An 18,809-nucleotide genomic window follows, 5' to 3' on the forward strand; every position below is an offset into this window, starting at 1 on the left:
GAAAACCATTCTTTCCTCTTGAGGTGTCACTGGTACAACCAAGTGAAGGCAGTAGGTGCTGCATTGGAGTTCAGCACCTTAGGAAGAACAAAAAGAAGCAGCTTCAGATCTGGCAGTGGTCATCCTGGAAATACAGCGGGCAACAGGCTTCTCTGGGCTCTCAATTACTTGTCTGTGACTCTGTAGGCCTGGAGCTCCTTTCTAGATACCTGACCCCACTTCTCTATAGAAGTAGAAACTGCAGCATGGAGGGGAGAGAAATTTCTCAAGTTTGCACAACTATTTAGTGAAAGATCAGAGCCCAGAGACCAGGTGTATCATTAGTGGATCTTAGTTACAAACAACAGAGTCCTATCTGACTAGAATGAGCAGAAAGGGGACTTATTTCAGGTTGTTAGGTAACTCACAGAATCATTGGGAGGGAGGAGAGAGACAGATTCCAGGCTAAGCTTCCAGGGGTAATGCCTAAAATCACATCGCAGAGAAAATGATTGCTACCACCATTGCTGAACACTGATGCTGAGAACTTAATGTTAGCACAGCCACTCCTGCCTCCAGCACCAATGCCAAATTCGACTTCAGGAACTTGACCTTACAACCCTGCGAAACCACTTCTGTTGCCATTGTGATCACCAAGCCTCCTTCTGTGCACTTCAGAATTGAAGCCTTTCTTGGGTGTGTGATTAGTAGAACTGAGTCACATGTCAATGTTCTAGCTGCAAGGGAGGCTGGGAATCTGAGTTCTGACTTCTAGTTTGAGAGGCAAAACCCATAATAGAGGAATTTCCCCAGTACAGAAAGGTCAATTCGAATTGGACCAATACTCCAAAGACAACTACATATGCTAGACAAATATCTTTAAATCTTTTATAAAATAGATAAATAATATTAGTACATATTTATGGGGTACATGTGATATTTTGTTACATGCATGAACGTGTAATGATCAAATCAGGGTATTTAGGGTATCAATCACCTTGAATATCATTTCTATGTGTTGGGATTTAACTTTTATTTTTTATTTTTTTTTGAGACAGAGTCTTGTTCTGTCGCCCAGGCTAGACAGTGGCTTGATCTTGGCTCACTACAACCTCTGCCTCCCAGGTTCAAGTGATTCTCGTGCCTCAGCCTCCCGAGTAGCTGGGATTACAGGTGCCCAGTACCACACCTGGCTAATCTTTTTTTTTTTTTTTTTTTTGAGATACAGTCTCGCTCTTGTTGCCCAGGCTGGAGTGCAGTGGCATGATCTCGGCTCATTGCAACCTCCGCCTCCCAGGCTCAAGCAATTCTCCTGCCTCAGCTTCCCAAGTAACTGGGATTACAGGTGCCTGCTATCACACCCAGTTAATTTTTGTATTTTTTTTTTTTTTTTTTTTTTTTTTTTTGAGACGGAGTCTCGCTCTGTCGCCGGGGCTGGAGCGCAGTGGCCGGATCTCAGCTCACTGCAAGCTCCGCCTCCCGGGTTTACGCCGTTCTCCTGCCTCAGCCTCCTGTGTAGCTGGGACTACAGGCGCCCGCCACCTCGCCCGGCTAGTTTTTTTTTGTATTTTTTTTTTTAGTGGAGACGGGGTTTCACCGTGTTTGCCAGGATGGTCTCGATCTCCTGACCTCGTGATCCGCCCGTCTCGGCCTCCCAAAGTGCTGGGATTACAGGCTTGAGCCACCGCGCCCGGCCAATTTTTGTATTTTTAATAGAGATGGGGTTTCATCATGTTGGCCAGGCTGGTCTTGAATCCTGACCTCAGGTGATCTGCCCACCTCGACCTCCCAAAGTGCTGAAATTACAGGCATGAGTCACGGCGCCCAGCCTGAATTTAACTTTGAAAAAAACTTTTTTTTTTATAAAATACAATTTGTTAATGTATTATTCCTTTAGTTTCATATCAAATAAATGTTTGTTTAACGCAAAGTCACAGAGATTTTCTATGTGTTCTAGAAATGTTAGTGCTTTTGGTTTTGCATTTAGGTCCAGGATCCATTTTTAGTTAATTTTTCTATATGGTGTAAAATGTAAATCAAAGTTTATATTTTGCATGCCATTATCCAGTTGTTCCAGCACCATTTGTCAAAAGACTGTCTTTTCTTTTCTTTTCTTTTTTTAATTTTATTGTAGGTTTGGGGTACATGTGAAGGTTTATTACATAGGTAAACTCATGTCACAGGGGTTTGTTGTAGAGATTATTTAATCACTCAGGAATTATGATTTAAATCTTAAATGCATCAAAAACCTAATGAGACAGTGAGAAATTATTGGACCAAGATAGAAGAAAATGTAAGAGTTAGGTTAGGGTTGCCAGATAAAAATACAACATTCCTGGCTGGATGCAGTGGCTCACGCCTGTAATCCCAGCACTTTAGGAGGCCAGGATGGGTGGATCACTTGAGGTCTGGAGTTCCAGACCAGCCAGGCCAACAAGGTGAAACCCCATCTCTACTGAAAATACAAAAATTAGCTGGGTGTGGTGGCACACGCTTGTAATCCCAGCTACTCGGGAGGCTGAGGCATGAGAATCGCTTGAGCCTGGGAGGCAGAGGTTGCAATGAGCCGAGATCATGCCATTGCACTCCAGCCTGGGTGACAGAGTGAGACTCCGACTAAAAAAAAAAAAATACAGCGTTCCTGGCCAAGTGTGGTGGCTCACGCCTATAATGCCAACACTTTGGGAAGCTGAGGTGGGAGGTGTGCTTGAGCCCAAGAGTTCGAGACCAGCCTGGGCAACATAGTGAGACCCTGTCTCTACCAAAAATAAACAAAATTAGTAGGGCATGGTGGTGCACATCTGTAGTCCCAGGTACTCAGGAGGCTGAGGTGGGAGGATTGCCTGAGCATGGGAGGTTGAAGCTGCAATGAGCTGAGATTGCACCACTGCATTCCAGCCTTGCAACAGAGTGAGACCCTGTCTCAAAAAACAAACAAACAAACAAACAAAAACCCAGCACTCCCAGTTAAATTCTTATCTGAATTTCAGTTAATGGACAACTTTTCAGTGTGTGTCCCAATTAAATTCAAATTTCAGATAAACACTGAATACTTTTTTCATGTGCAAATTATGTTGCTGCAATATTTGGGATACACTTAACATTAAAAAAAGTATTTGTTGCTATCTGAAATTAAAATTTAACTGGACATTCTATTTTTAAATTTTTATTTATTTATTTTTAAATTTATTTTTTAGATGGAGTTTTGGTCTGTTGCTCAGGCTGGAGTGCAGTGGCCAGATCTCAGCTCACTGCAAGCTCCGCCTCCAGGGTTTATGCCATTCTCCTGCCTCAGCCTCCCGAGTAGCTGGACTACAGGCGCCCGCCACCTCGCCCGGCTAGTTTTTTGTATTTTTTAGTAGAGACGGAGTTTCACCGTGTTAGCCAGGATGGTCTCGATCTCCTGACCTCATGATCCGCCCGTCTCGGCCTCCCAAAGTGCTGGGATTACAGGCTTGAGCCACCGCACCCGGCCATTATTATTATTATTATTATTATTATTTTTTAAGACAGAGTCTCTGTCACCCAGACTGGAGTGCAGTGGTGCAATTTCAGCTCACTACAGTCTCTGCCTCCTCGGTTCAATAGATTCTCCTGCCTCAGCCTCCTGAGTAGCTGGGATTACAGGCATGCGCCAACACCCCTGGCTAATTTTTGTATTTTTTTTGGTAGAGACAGGGTTTCACCATGTTGGCCAGGCTGGTCTTGAACTCCTGACCTCAGGTGATCCACCTGCATTGGCCTCCCAAAGTGATAAGATTACAGGCGTGAGCCACCATGCCCGGCCATTTCCTCCTTTTTAGTGAGTGTCAATTATGATTTTACCTTCCTTGCCTCACCACTGTGTGTGGGGAGTGGATAACCTGAAGTTCAAAGGTCTTCAGACCGAAAGCAGCATCAATTGAAATTGAAGACTCATTCGTACCTGGCCTTGATTTAGATGAGGAAAGTATGGACGTCAAGCTCAATACTAGCACATTAATGGGGTGAGAACTTGGGGGGAATTAAGGGGCAGTGAGTGTATTGTACATGTAAGAGCAAGTGAATCATTAGGAGACAGAAGATAGACTGGGATAGAGAGTAAACTTAGTGGTCCCCAGAGAACCATATATCTGAATATTCACACCATTGTTAGTTCCCTCCCATTGAAACTGGACTGGGCTGTAACCTGTTTTAACCAAGAGAATGTGGTAGAAGCGATGCCGTGTCAGTTACAGGCGTAAACCTTAAGAAGGCCTGACAATTTCCATGCCTTCCATGTAAGACCAGTTTGAAAGTGGATCATTCAGCCCTGTTCAAGCTGCCTCAACCCTTGCCACATAGACTAGAGACCAGCTGTCCCTGCTGAATTCTGTTCAAATTGTAGAATCATGAGCAAATGATGTGGTTTGGATTTGTGTCCCCACCAAATCTCATGTTGAATTGTAATCCCCAGTGTTTACAGGTGGGGCCTAGTGGGAGGTGATTAGATCACAGGGGTGGATTTCTTATGCGTGGTTTAGCACTATCCCCTTGGTGCTGTTCTTGTGATAGTGAGTGAGTTCTCGTGAGATCTGGTTGTTTAAAAATGTGTGGCACTGCCCCGCTCCCTCTCTTGCTCCTGCCATGTGAGAGGCCTCGATCCCCTTTTGCCTTCTGCCATGATTGGAAGCAGAAGCAGAAATCGTTATGTTTCCTGTATAGCCTGCAGAGTCACGAGCCAATTAAACTTCTTTTATTATTTATTTATTTACTTATTTATTATTTTTTGAGATGGAGTCTTGCTCTGTCTCCCAGGCTGGAATGCAGTGGCACAATCTTGGCTCACTGCAACCTCTGCCTCCCAGGTTCAAGCGATTCTCCTGCCTCAGCCACCCGAGTAGCTGGGATTACAGGCTTCTGCCACCAAGCCCAGCTAGTTTTTGCATTTTTAGTAGAGACAGGGTTTCACCATATTGGCCAGGCTGGTCTCGAACTCCTGACCTCAGGTGATCCGCTGCCTCAGCCTCCCAAAGTTGGGAATACAGGCGTGAGCCACCGTGCCCGGCCTTATTATTACTATATATATATATATTTTTTGGAGTTTCGCTCTTGTTGCCCAGGCTGGAGTGTAATGGCGTGACTTCCACTCACTGCAACCTCCGCCTCCCAGCTTCAAGCGATTCTCCTGTCTCAGCCTCCTGAGTAGCTAGGATTACAGGCATGCACCACCATGCCCGGCTAATTTTGTATTTTCAGTAGAGATGGGGTTTCACCATGTTGGTCAGGTTGGTCTTGAACTCCTGATATTAGGTGATTCACCCACCTTGTCGTCCCAAAGTGCTGAGATTATAGGCATAAGCCAACGCACCCGGCCGCCTCTTTTCTTTATAAATTACCCAGTCTCAAGTATTTCTTTATAGCAATGTGAGAATGGACAAGTAACAGTGAGTAAATATGACAGCTGTTGTTTTAAGCCAGGAGTAGGCAAACTATGACCCATGGCTGGTTATTTGTTCTTTTATTTTTATTAACAACTTTTTTGAGATATAATTCACATACCATACAGTTCACCCACTTAAAGTATACAGCACAATGGTTTTTAGTATATTCACATATGTGTGCAACCATTACCATGGTCAACTTTATAATAATTTCTCAAAAAGAAATTCTGTATCCTTTACCTATCACCTTCCCATCCTCCCTTCTTTTACACCCCCAGCCCTAAGAAATCTATGTATTGTCTCTTTTCTTCCCTGTTCTGGACATTCCATGTGAATGTAATCATATAATATGAGATCTTTTGTGACTGACTGCTTTCATTTATTATGTTTTCAAGGTTCATATATGTTGTAGCATCTATTAGTACTTCGTTCTTTTTTTTTTTTTTGAGACAGAGTTTCACTCTTGTTGCCCAGGCTGGAGTGCAATGGTGCAATCTCGGCTCACTGCAACCTCTGCCTCCCGGATTCAAACGATTCTCCTGCCTCAGCCTCCTGAGTAGCTGGGATTACAAGGCATGTGGCACCATGCCTGGCTAATTTTGTATTTTTAGTAGAGACAGGGTTTCTCCATGTTGGTCAGACTGGTTTCAAACTCCCAACCTCAGGTGATCCGTCTACCTTGGCCTCCCAAAGTGTTGGGATTACAGGTATGAGCCACTGAGCCTAGTCCTACTTCATTCTTTTTTTATGGCCAAATAGTGTTCCATTGTGCAGATATATCACATTTTGTTTATCCATTCATTAACTGTTAGACATTTGAGTTGGACCCACCTTCTGGCTATCATGAATAATGCTGATATATATACATTGGTATCCAAGTATCTGTTTGAGTTCCTGCTTTTAATTCCTTTGGATAAATACCTATGAGTGGAATTACTGGAATATATGGTAATTCCATATTGAACATTTTAGGATTGCCAAACTGTTTTCCACAGCCATACCATTTTACTTTCCCATCACTAATGCATGGAAATTCCAGTTTCTCCATATTCTCCCCAATGCTTGGCACCTTTGTCAAAAATCAGTTGACCATAGATGAGTGAGATTATTTCTGGACTTTCAATTGTGTTCCATTTCTCTATAAGTCTATCCTTGTGCCAGTACCACATTGCATTGATTATTGCTGCTTTGCAGTAAGTTTCAGAAATCAGGAAATATGAACCCTCCTACTTTGTTTTTCTTCTTAAAAGTTGTTTTGGCTATTCTTGGTCCATATGAATTTTAAAATCACCTTGTCAATTGCTATAAAATAGTCATCTCAGATTCTGATGGGGATCGCATTATATCAAAAGATCAATTTGGGAAAAATTGGCATTTTAAACAATGTTAAGTCTTACAATCCATAAACATAGGATGTTTTTCCAATTTTTTTTTTTTTTTTTTGAGACAGAGTTTGGCTCTGTTGCCCAGGCTGGAGTGCAGTGGCATCATCTCAATTTATTGCAGCCTCCAACATCTGGTCTCAAGCGATCTTCCCACCTCAGCCTCCCGAGTAGCTGGGACAACAGGTGCATGCCACCATGCTGGGCTAATTTTTTGTAGAGCCAGGGTCTTGTCATGTTGTCCAGGCTGGTCTTGAACTCCTGGGCTCAAGCACTCCTCCCACCTGTCTCCCAAAGTGCTGGGATTACAGGCAGGAGCCACCATGCCTGGCCAGTTTTTCCAATTATTTAGATGGTCTTTAATTTCTTTTTTTAAAAAGCTCTGCATACATTCCACTAAAAATTGTCTTTTTTTTTTTTTTTTTTTTTGAGATGAGTCTCGCTCTGTCGCCCAGGCTGGAGTGCAGTGGCATAATCTCAGTTCACTGCAAGCTCCACCTCCTGGGTTCATGCCATTCTCCTGCCTCAGCCTCCCAAGGAGCTGGGACTACAGGTGCCCGCCACCACGCCCGCTACATTTTTGTATTTTTAGTAGAGACAGGGTTTCACCGTGTTAGCCAAGATGGTCTCCATTTCCTGACCTCCTGATCCACCTGCCTCAGCCTCCTAAAGTGCTGGGATTACAGGTGTGAGCCACCACACCTGGCCTAAAGACCATCTTTAATTTCTTTCAACAATGTTTGTTGTTTTCTAAGTTTACACTTCTTTCATTCAATGTACTCCAATAAAATGTATTTTATTCTTTTTGATGCTATCATAAATGAAATTGTTTTCTTAATTTCATTTTTGGATTGCTCATTGCAAGTATGTAGAAATACAATTGATTTTTGTTAATTTTTCTTGTATCCTGCAACCTTGTTGAATTTGTTTGTTAATTCTAATAGTTTTTTAGTAGATTCCTTAAGATTTTCCATATACAAGATTGTGTGTCCGTGAAGAGATAGTTTTATGTCTTCCTTTCTACTTGGATTCCTTTAATTTGTATTTCTTGCCTAATTGCCCTGGATACAACCTCCAGTATAATGTTAAATAGAAGTGTTTGGAATGGTTGCATGTGGTGGCTCATGCCTGTAATCCCAGCACTTTGGGAGGTCAAGGCAGGTGGATCACTTGAGGTCAAGAGTTTGAGACCAGCCTGGCCAACATGGTGAAACCCAGTCTCTACTAAAAAAATACAAAAAATTAACCAGGTGTTGTGGCGTGCACCTGTAATTCCAGTTACTTGGGAGGCTGAGGCATGAGAATCCCTTGAACCCAGGTGGCAGAGGTTGCAGTGAGCTGAGATCAAGCCACTGCACTCCAGCCTGGGTGACAGAGCGAGACTCTGTCTCAAAAAAACAAAACAAAAATAAGTAGAAGTGGTTGGAATAGACATTCTTCTCTTATCGTTGTCTTATTTCCTGGGGAAAGCATCCATTCTCTCACTGTTAAGTGTGATATTGGCTGTAGGTTTCTCACAGATGCCCTTCATCAGGTTGAAGACAGCTGCCTGTTTTTGTAAATAAAGTTTTGTTGGGACACAGACATGCCATTTGTTTATCTATTATATATGACTGCTTTTTGCTATAATGACAGAGTTGAGTTGTGACAAAGACTGTATTGCTTGCAAGTCTAAACTATATACTATCTGGTCCTTAAAAAAAAAAAAAGTTGGCTGGACATCTGTTTTAAGCCACTAAATTTTGGAGTAGTTTGCTATGAAGCAATACATAACTTAAAAATCTACCAATCTGGCCGGGCGCGGTGGCTCAAGCCTGTAATCCCAGCACTTTGGGAGGCCGAGACGGGCGGATCACAAGGTCAGGAGATCGAGACCATCCTGGCTAACAAGGTGAAACCCCATCTCTACTAAAAAATACAAAAAAAACTAGCCGGGCGAGGTGGCTGGTGTCTGTGGTCCCAGCTACTCAGGAGACTGAGGCAGGAGAATGGCGTGAACCCGGGAGGTGGAGCTTGCAGTGAGCTGAGATCCGGCCACTGCACTCCAGCCTGGGCGACAGAGCGAGACTCTGTCTCAAAAAAAAAAAAAAATCTACCAATCTTAGACTGGGACCCCAAAGAACTGCACAATTGAGTAAAGGGGAACTGTAAAACACACACACACACAAAAGAAAACAAAACAAAAACCCTTCCATAAACATAGTCCAGCTTTGAGTCATCAGGTGACTCAGAAAATCTGGAGCCCTGAAATTGAGTTAAGATGATCCCAGACTGCCAGTGCCCCTAGATGCCTGGTAGAAGCAAATGGAAATCTTTCCCAGAGGAAGATATTATTATTGTTACTTAAAATGATTTTTAAAAGTACAATGTCCAAAACATAACCAGGTATATGGTGACATGAGAATGAATCAGTAAAAACTGATAATGGGGCAAGGAGTGGTGGCTCACACTTATAATTCCAGCACTTTGGAAGGCCAAGGCAAGAAGATCACTTGAAGCCAGGAGGTGGAGACCAGCCTGGTCTCTGCAAATAGTGAGACCCTGTGTCTACAAATAAAAAAAATTAACCAGACATGTTGGCACACACCTGTAGTCCCAGTTACTTGGGGGCTGAAGTGGGATAATCGCTTGAGCCTAGGTGGTCAAGACTGCAGTGAGCCATGATCACACCCTTGCACTCCAGCCTACGTGACAGAGTGAGACCCTGTCTTGAAAATGAAAACACAAATAGAAACTGGTTGGTTGCAGTGGCTCATGCCTGTAATCCCAACACTCTGGGAGGCCAAGAGAGTAAGATGCTTTGAGCCCTGGAGTTTGAGACCAGCCTGGGCAACATAGAGAGACTCTGTTTTTCTCTCTCTCTCTTTTTTTTTTTTTTTTTTTTTTTGGTAAAAAGCAAAAACAATATCTGACAATGGAAGCAGACTCACAGGAACTCCAGATTGGAATGATCAGTTATAGACCATAAAACAACAATACTATGTTTAAGGATGGAAAAGATAAGCCTGAAAATTATAGCAGGGCACTGGGAGATACATGAAGTGGCATAGCAGATTTGAAAAAGAACCACATAGAGGCCGGGCACAGTGGCTCACACCTGTAATCCCAGCACTTTGGGAGGTCGAGGCGGGTGGATCACCTGATGTCAGGAGTTCAAGACCAGCCTGGCCAACATGCCGAAACCCTGTTTCTACTAAAAATATAAAAACTAGCTGGGCATGGTGGCATGTGCCTTGTAATCCCAGCTACTTGGGAGGCTGAGGCAGGAGAATTGCTTGAACCTGGGAAGTGGAGGTTGCAGTGAGCCGAGATTGTGCCACTGCACTCCAGCCTGGGCGACAGAGCAAGACTCTGTCAAAGAAAGAAAAGAAAAAAAGAAAAGAAAAGAAGGAAGAAGGAAGAAGGAAGGAAGAAAGGAAGGAAGGAGAAAGAGAGAAAGAACCAAATAGAAATTATAGACTTAAATAATAGAATAAACAAATGGAGCTCAATAGTTGGGGTTTAAGAAGAGTTTTTTTTTTTTTTTTTTTTTCTGAAAAGAGACTAAGTGAGCTGAAAATAGAAGAAACTTATTAGGACAAAGCATAGAAGGATAAAAGACAGAAAATACAGAAGAAAGGGATGAAGTAAGAAGGTTGAGTGTGTTTCAATTGGAGCCCCAGAAAGAAAGAAGAAAAAGGACAGAAACCGTATTTGAACACATAATGGCTGAAAATTGTTCAAAACTGAACTATTCAAAAGGCGATAGGCAGCTGTGAAATGACAGATATCTACTCTACCATGTAGTCTCTCTTTTTTTTTTTGAGACAGAGTCTCACTCTGTCACCCAGGCTGGAGTGTAATGGCGCAATCTCGGCTCACTGCAACTTCTACCGCCTGGGTTCAGGCAATTCTTATGCCTCAGCCTCCCGAGTAGCTGGGACTACAGGCGCACGCCACTATGCCTGGCTAATTTTTGTATTTTTAGTAGAGACAGGGTTTCACCATGTCGGCCAAGCTGGTCTTGAACTCCTGACCTCAGGTGATCCGCCCACCTCGGCCTCCCAAAGTGCTGGGATATGAACTACTACGCCTGGCATATTTTGACTCTTAAAAACCTTAATGTACAAAGCTGCCTTTAAAAGGATTCTGAAACCAAGATGAAGGTAGCTCGGTAGTAGGTGGAGCAGGGCTTGCCTGGGCTGAGTTCAAGTACAAGCTCTGCTACTTCCTAGCTGTGCCACCTGGAGAAAGTTGCCAAACGTCAATTTTCTCAAGTAATAAATGAGAATAAAGAGTAACACCGGCCTACCCTATTGTGTAAATCAAATGATAAGTCCGGGCAAAGTGGTTCACACCTGTAATCTTGACAGTTTAGGAGGCCAAGGTGGGAGGATCTCTTGAGCCCAGGGGTTTGAGACCAGCCTGAGCAATAGAGTGAGCCCTCGTCTCTAAAAGAAACAGAAAAAGAGAATCAAACGATAAAATGCATGTGAATGAGTCTAGTGAATTCCAAGTGCTTTTAAAATGAGATGTGGTTTGAGCAGTTCCACAAGCATGCCCAGGGTCACTACCAGTGACAGGCAGGACTGGCCACATAATTTGCAGGGCCTAGTGAAAAATGAGAGTGCAGGGCCCTTTGTGAAGAAAGTACTAAGAATTTCAAGACAGCGGCAGTAGAGCATTAAACCCAGCACAGGGCTCTTCTAAGTACAGGGCCCTGTATTCTGCACAGGTCACATACCCATGGAGCTGGCTTTAGTGACAGACCCTGCAAAGAACCATACTGTGCCTTAGGAAAGGGCTGCTCACCCCACACCCAGGTATCTGCAGCCATAGCCCATGTCATCTTTGAATTCTGAAGGGCAGCAATGTTTTGGGAAAATGCAAGCACATATGTTTCCAAACGCCAAGGAAGGCAAGTGCAGTGACCGGAGTGGTTTTCTGGGAGAGTGGGTGGGGCTAGCAAGGCTGCCATCGGAACTGTGGAACTGACTGTTCTCCACAGACTCTGGCCTAGAAAAAAAAGAACCCTGTAGCTGTATCTACAGGGCCTGTTGTTGTTGCTGCGGTGTATTACAACACAGTCTGGCAGCCTCCCCTGCCTTTCTGTCTTCCTCCTGGAAGAGCCTGGTCCCAGACATGTGACACGTCCACACAGCCCTCTGCAGATTTGCCCACACTGCTCCTCACTGTTCCCTCAATTATTAGGCTTTTCCAGGTCTGCATGCTTTTTGCTCATGCTGTCCCCTCCTGCCTGGGAATCCCTTTCCTCCTTGTCTACACTCCTCTGTCTGGCAAACACCTACTTCATCTTCTAAGATTCAGCTCTACTGTCAGGTGACCTCTTCAATGAAGCCTTCCCTGCCTCTCGTAGGAAGAGCTGATTCCTCTTTCCTTGGCGCCTTCTACTGTGCTCTATGCAGACATCTGTCACAACCCCTGTAACATGAAGAGGAGAACTGACATGTTACGTGTATGTCACTGTCTCCTAGACTGAAGCCCTTGAGGGATGGGACATATATACCCTGATAGCATAGAGCTTAATATGTGGTGTTATTTTATTTTATTTTTATTTTTATTTTATTTTTTTGAGACAGAGTTTTGCTCTTGTTGCCCAGGCTGGAGTGCAATGGTACCATCTCAGCTCACTGCAACCTCCGCCTCCCAGGTTCAAGCGATTCTCTTGCTTCAGCCTCCCAAGCAACTGGGATTACAGGCATGTGCCACCACACTGGGCTAATTTTGTATTTTTAGTAGAGATGGGGTTTCTCCATGTTGGTCAGGCTGGTCTCGAACTCCCAACCTCAGGTGATCTGCCCACCTCAGTCTCCCAAAGTGCTAGGATTACAGGTGTGAACCACCGTGCCCAGCCTAATATGTGCTGTTATTAAGCATAGTAGATGCTTAATCAATTGGTATTAGTATACAGAGGAATTTTGATCAACTTTGTCTTTCTGTGTTAATGAATGAATAAGTTGTTTCAGTGACTCTCCCTGGCAACTGGTAAACGGGGAAGCTTCTAGGCATTGAGAATAGACAAATGACTGGGACAGAACCCCTGCCCTTGAGGTGGTTTCAGTCTTGCCTTTATTTGTCTTTTCTGCAGACACCATCTCGCTCTCTTTTTTTTTTTTATCTTTTTTTTTTGAGATGGAGTGTCGCTCTTGTTGCCCAGGCTGGAGTGCAACGGCGCGATCTGGGCTGACTGCAACCTCTGTTCAAGTGATTCTCTTGCCTCAGCCTCCTGAGTGGCTGGGATTACAGGCATGCACTACCACATCCAGCTATTTTTTTATTATTATTATTTTTAGTAGAGACAGGGTTTCTCCATGTTGGTCAGGCTGGTCTCGAACTCCCAACCTCAGGTGATCTGCCCACCTCAGCCTCCCAAAGTGCTGAGATTACAGGTGTGTGAGCCGCTGCACCCAGCCCCCAGACATCATCTCGTCAAGGCAGCATGTTGATTTGTAGACGAGGTTCTTCATAAATATTTGAATGCAATATAGTGCAAAGAGAGCAGGTTTGGAGCCAGGAGACATGTTCTAATCTGGGTATGGGACATTAGGTTTCCATAGGTAACTATTAGGTCCCACGGGTAACTAGCTATGGGACATCAGGTTTCTGTTTCCTCAAAAATGAGGGCGTTAAGAGATTCCCTAAGGCCCAGGTGCAGCTCCTGCATCTCTATGGGAGCGACTCAGAGGTAGCCATCTGGTTGGAGGAAGGTAGGTTCATCCTGAACCTGCTTTTGCTCAGTAGTTTACCCTTTGGAGTTGGCGGAAGAAGTCAGCCATTTTGTTTTTGTTTTTGTTTTGAGACGGAGTCTTGCTCTGTCACCAGGCTGGAGTGCAGTGGCATGACCTCAACTCACCGCAACCTCTGCCTCCCAGGTTCAAGCGATTCTCCTGCCTCAGCCTCCGGTAGCTGGGACAGTGCACGCCACCACGCCCAGCTAAGTTTTGTATTTTTAGTAGAGACGGGGTTTCACCATATGGCCAGGATGGTCTCCATTTCTTGACCTCGTGATGCGCCCACCTCTGCCTTCCAAAGTGCTGGGATTACAGGTGTGAGCCACCCCACCCGGCCGAACTCAGCCATAAGGCCTCTTCGTGTTTTAATCTCCTGGGCTCCTGCTTGAAAGGTAACAAGCCAAGAGAAAGTATGGTCTTTACAGTTACTGGGTGTCCAGAGGGAGGTGATATCTGCTAAATTGGTTCTCGAGGTGGGATTTCCCCGGTCCCGACTGGGCGTCTTAGACTTCATGGGGTTGCTTCCTAGGGCGAACCCGGCCAGCTGACCTAACAGCCTGGCCTGCCCCTCTCCAGCCTCTGGGTAGGCCCGGTGGACAGATAGGAGGGGCAGTGCCTTCAGAGAGACGATACAGATGGGAAGTCAACTAGCTTGCTTAGGCATTAATTTCTCGGGAGGTAAGAGATGTTGTGAGGGGGTGTCAGTTTCCACCATCCCTTCTCTATGGCCCCCACAAAGGGCAAGGGCCAGACACGTGGGCTGGCGTGGAGAGGCGGAGAAGCCAATGAATGGGGGCGGGGCCTCATTTGCATGGACGGCGAGCGGCCACCAATCCGGACAGGCGGATCGACAGCCCGCGCGGCTTTTGGGGGCGGACTGACAGCCCCGGGGCCCTATGGAAGGCGGGTCCTGCGGCCGGCGGGGGCGGGACGGCGCCGGGCGCTGCCCCGGGGATTCGAGCCGGCTCGCGGGCGCTGCCAGTCTCGGGCGGCGGTGTCCGGCGCGCGGGCGGCCTGCTGGGCGTAGCGGAGCGCGGGCGAGGCGGAGAGTGACGGAGTCGGCGAGCCCCCGCGGCGACAGGTACAGGCGCCATGGCCGCGGAGATGGGGCGGCCGGCCGCGGCGCCCCGGGAGCCGAACGCCCTCCTTTCAGGTCCCGCCGCGGCCGCACTCGCTGCCTCAACTCCCACCCCCACGCGGCTTCGCAGTCCAGGAGCCGCGTGTTGCGGGGGAGCGGGGTCCGGAAGCCTCGAGGGGAGCGCGCGGGAGGCCTCAGCCCCACTGCGGCGCCCCTCGCCGCGCCCCGGGGGCTGCGGGGCCGGTGCTCCCCGCGGGAGGCGCAGAGCCGAGTGGCCACGGGCGCCGCTCCCCGCCCCCGCCCCCGCCGGCCTCTCCCGGCAGAGGCGAGGCGGGTCGCGCCCGCCCGTCCTCACTGGGCTTTTGTTTCCCGCCCGGGATGACAGGTCCCGCGCCGCCTCCGGTCTCTGGCCGCCGGTTCGTCCCGGACAGGCGGCGGGACCCTAAGTCGGCACCGCTGCAGGCGGGAGCCAAACTTCGCTTTCGGGTCCGGGCGCCGGGACGACCGTACCCCAGGGCGAGCCGAGCGCCGGGACGCCGCGGGCGCGGGGCGGATTCGCCCACCTGGCGAGGCCGTGGAGGGGAGGGTGGCGGGGTGGCCGCACTCCGGGTGTGGACGGGCGGTCCCCGCCTTCACCTGCCGCCTCGGGACAAGCGTTGGGGAACCGCATCGCCGCCGTCGGCCGCTTGTGGAGGAGTCCGCGCAGCGCCGTCTAACAGGTGATCCGCGTCACTCCCAGGCCATACCGAAGCGGCTGAACGCTGTGCCAGAGCTCCTTATGCTCTTCAGTTCTGGGACGTTAAAACGCCTTCCGCCTTATTGAGCGTCCAAAAAGGTGTACAGGTCACAGTATAAGAGTCAAAAACCGGTATTACCAAAAAGACACTTCGAGCGTCAGGGTGCAGAGTGACTTTCTTCGATCAGCGAACCGGCAGGAACATCGTAGTCACTAAAATCGGGTTCTGCAGTGGTGGCGAAAGCGTAGTAAGGTTCAAGTTGTAAGCGGAGATGCAGAACTCTAGATACCCTTCAGTGTGGTTCAGGACAGTGTGTTCAGCGTTTGGCCGCCGTTCAGTAAATTCTGCATGAAGCAGTTTGAGCTCGTGGTTTTGGATTTACTTTTCAGGAGTATGTTTTCCAGTGGAATAAGGCTTACTACTGAATGGGAGCTTTCTTTGCCTCTCTGAGGGTAGACAGGAGTGTTTATTTTCATTGTCTTCCCATTTTGTTAGATTGTGGACAAGGGAAAAGTTAAAGCATGTTTTGGTTAAGTATTTTTAATAGTCTGGGATTTTATCCACCTCCCCTATAAGGGTTTTTACTTTAAAGAATTATAAAGTAATTCTCTAAAGGGAGCTGCTTCTCTTGGTGTTTGAATCAAGAGCCAAGAATCGACTTGAAAAAATTCTTATTCTGGTGGGAAATTTTTATTGTCATACTTTCACTTCACCATTTTCTATTTATCTCTCCCCCAACTGACCTCTGCCTGACAATCTGCAATTATGGCCCTGACCAATTTAGAGATTCCATACAAATAACATTTTTAAAACGAGGGTTATTAATACTCATCATTTGTGAGAAACACTTGATTTAGTTACCAAGTTTTTTTCTCCTAATGTGTCTTGGTTGATATCTGTATTAGGTATGATTTATACTTCAGATTAAGTTAAGAACAAAGTTGCTAATCTTGATTTAATTATGCTAGCTTATTATTCATTGAATGGTCATTTTACTTATTTGCCTAGGTAATTAAAGTTAGCTGATGACTGATAAGAGTTGCCACTGAACCATCAACTCTTTAATCATTAATTGTGACTATTTTAGATTTTAAAAAAAATGGTCTTTATTGTTTTATTTCTCCAAAACAAGCTATGAGGTCTTTGTATGTTTCTGAATCTTTAATTCTTTTAGTTATGGGAATTTTGGGTGAATTTCTTTTTTAAAACATAATTTTAATCAGTTCAACATGAAAAACTTAAAATATTGCATTAGGCAACTAATTAAATCTTTAGTTTTCTGTTTATTCTTGGAAAATAATGCATATTTTGGGTTCAGTTTAGTTTCCTAAAAGCTTCTCTGCTTAGGATGAATTAGTCCGGAGAAGAAAGAACATCCTGTTTGTATACCTGTAGAAGAAGTTACTACTGTTAAAAGCTAAGTTGGCTTTTTGATGCTTAGTGTGGATAGATAGGTTGAACAATGATTCATCCTCACGTACGGAAGGCTTATTCTGTGTAAATAGTTGTAAGGAGCTGGGTAAGACTGTAGCTTCCATTATTTTTTATCATTTATATAATTGCTCTTTAGTGTACTTGAATATTTAAATACTATTCATAATTAGTTGTTTATCCTTATTCTATGATGATGTATGTATATATACCACATACAATAAAGTTGTATTTCATATTTATTTACATATAAGTACATTTTAGTATTTTAACTGTAAAAGTTAGTTTTATTAACTTTAAGTTTAATTAAAAGCCCATTTTAAAATTCAGTTTTTAGATATTTTAATTACTGACTGTTGTCTACTTTAACTTGTAATAGATGATATCATAAAATTATCAACCACAATTTCAGTTTCAAAATTAAGCATAAGTTGAATTCTCAAATCCACACAATAAACATTGGGAATGTTTTTAAAGCCATTTACCCTCAGGTTTAACTCCTTTTGTGTTTGGAGGTGATAGTAAGTATTTTTAAGTAAATAAAGCTACAGAAAACAGGGACTTAATATTAAAACAGCTAACTTTGAGGATAGATCAAATGGCACTATTATACACATTAGTATTCCCTTTTTTTTTTGAGATGGAGTTTCGCTCTTGTTGCCCGGGTTGGAGTGCAAGGGTGCAGTCTCGGCTCATTGCAACCTCTGCCTCCTGGGTTCAAGTGATTTTCCTGCCTCAGCCTCCTGAGTAGCTGGCACTACAGGCCCCTGCCACCACGTCCAGCTAATTTTTGTACTTTTAGTAGAGACGGGGTTTTGCCATGTTGGCCAGGCTGGTCTTGAACTCCTGACCTTAGGTGATCGACTCGCCTTGGCCTCCCAAAGTGCTGGTATTACAGTCGTGAGCCACTGCGCCTTGCCTAGTATTGCTTTATTTAACGGTAATATGCTTGCTGTACCTGGCATGAAGAATTCCTCTAAAGACCGTTAATTAAAATAAGTTTTCATAATTCCTAAAGAATAATCTATATTATACATATTTGACAGAGTAAATTTTGTAATTCATGTTTAACAATTAAATATCTGCATTTTATAATAATGAAACTATTTGAACTTTACAACCTAGCTGATTAATAGATTTTGTTTTTTCAGTATTTTATATTTCTAAATTTTTCTGCAGTACATTTTAGTGCATTTTAAAATTCTGACATCATATCCCCAAAAGTATAAAGAAAATTAAATCTACATTCAGTAGCGACTGGGTGGATGGTGGTATGTATGTCACAGAACTATTGATTTAAAACAATAACCACTTAAGTGTGATTTAATTTGCAAATGAGATGTTTATTTACTATGTAAAAGACAGTACTGCCAAATGAGACTGGTTAAAATAATTTACAGTACGGCCATATGTACTACCAGGTTACCAACAGATTAATAAGGATATTTTAACAATATTTAGAACACTAAAATTCCACTACTCAAAATAATTTGTACTTCTTATAGCAGTTTGAGAACCTACATTTTATGCTTAATTTAGTATTCTAGTCTTTTTTTTTTTTTTTTTTTTTTTTTTGAGTTGGGGTCTTGCTTATTGCCCAGGCTGGAGTGCTGTGGTGTGATCATGGCTCACTGCAGACTTCCCAGGCTCAGAAGATCCTCCTGCCCAACCTCCCGGTCTCAAGTGATCTTCCCACCTCAGCCTCCCAAGTAGCTGGGGTTACAGGCACACACCACCACGCCCGGCTAATCTTTAAAACCATTTTTAGTAGAGACAAGGTCTCACTATGTTGCACAGGCTGATGTCCAACTCCTGAGCTCAAGTGATCCTGCCTTGGCCTCCCAAAGTGCTGGGATTATAGGTGTGAGCCACAGTGCTAGGCCTACTTATGGCCTTTTGGAAAACATTTGGTTAATGAGAGTGAAGGTCCACCAGAGGGAGTGTGGGGTCTATATATTTGTTGTATTTGTTTTTTACCCTTGGTCTGGAATCAAAACATTTAAAAAATAAGAATAAAATTTTATTTTAGTTCTCTAAAGCAATCAGGCAAAAGGTACTGAAAATTGTGA

General features: G+C 44.7%; 1 protein-coding gene across 6 annotated transcripts in view; it reads left to right on the top strand.

The window, feature by feature from the left end:
- The window catches only part of FKBP5 (FKBP prolyl isomerase 5), a 160,196-nt gene that overhangs the window by 23,876 nt on the left and 117,511 nt on the right, over window positions 1-18,809 (top strand). For 4 of the 6 annotated variants that reach the window (XR_012433867.1, XM_065542943.2, XM_065542944.2 and 1 more), the window contains exon 1: window positions 14,475-14,575. The exons of 1 other annotated variant lie outside the window; for it this stretch is intronic. The gene's annotated coding sequence lies outside the window, so the exon portion shown is untranslated. Of the gene's footprint in view, window positions 1-14,474; window positions 14,576-14,925; window positions 15,292-18,809 lie in introns of those variants that run through there. One more of the 6 variants, XM_015449505.4, reaches the window with a different exon arrangement.

The sequence above is a fragment of the Macaca fascicularis genome, chromosome 4, assembly GCF_037993035.2.
Source record: "Macaca fascicularis isolate 582-1 chromosome 4, T2T-MFA8v1.1".
In the NCBI taxonomy this organism is placed as follows: Eukaryota; Metazoa; Chordata; class Mammalia; order Primates; family Cercopithecidae; genus Macaca; species Macaca fascicularis.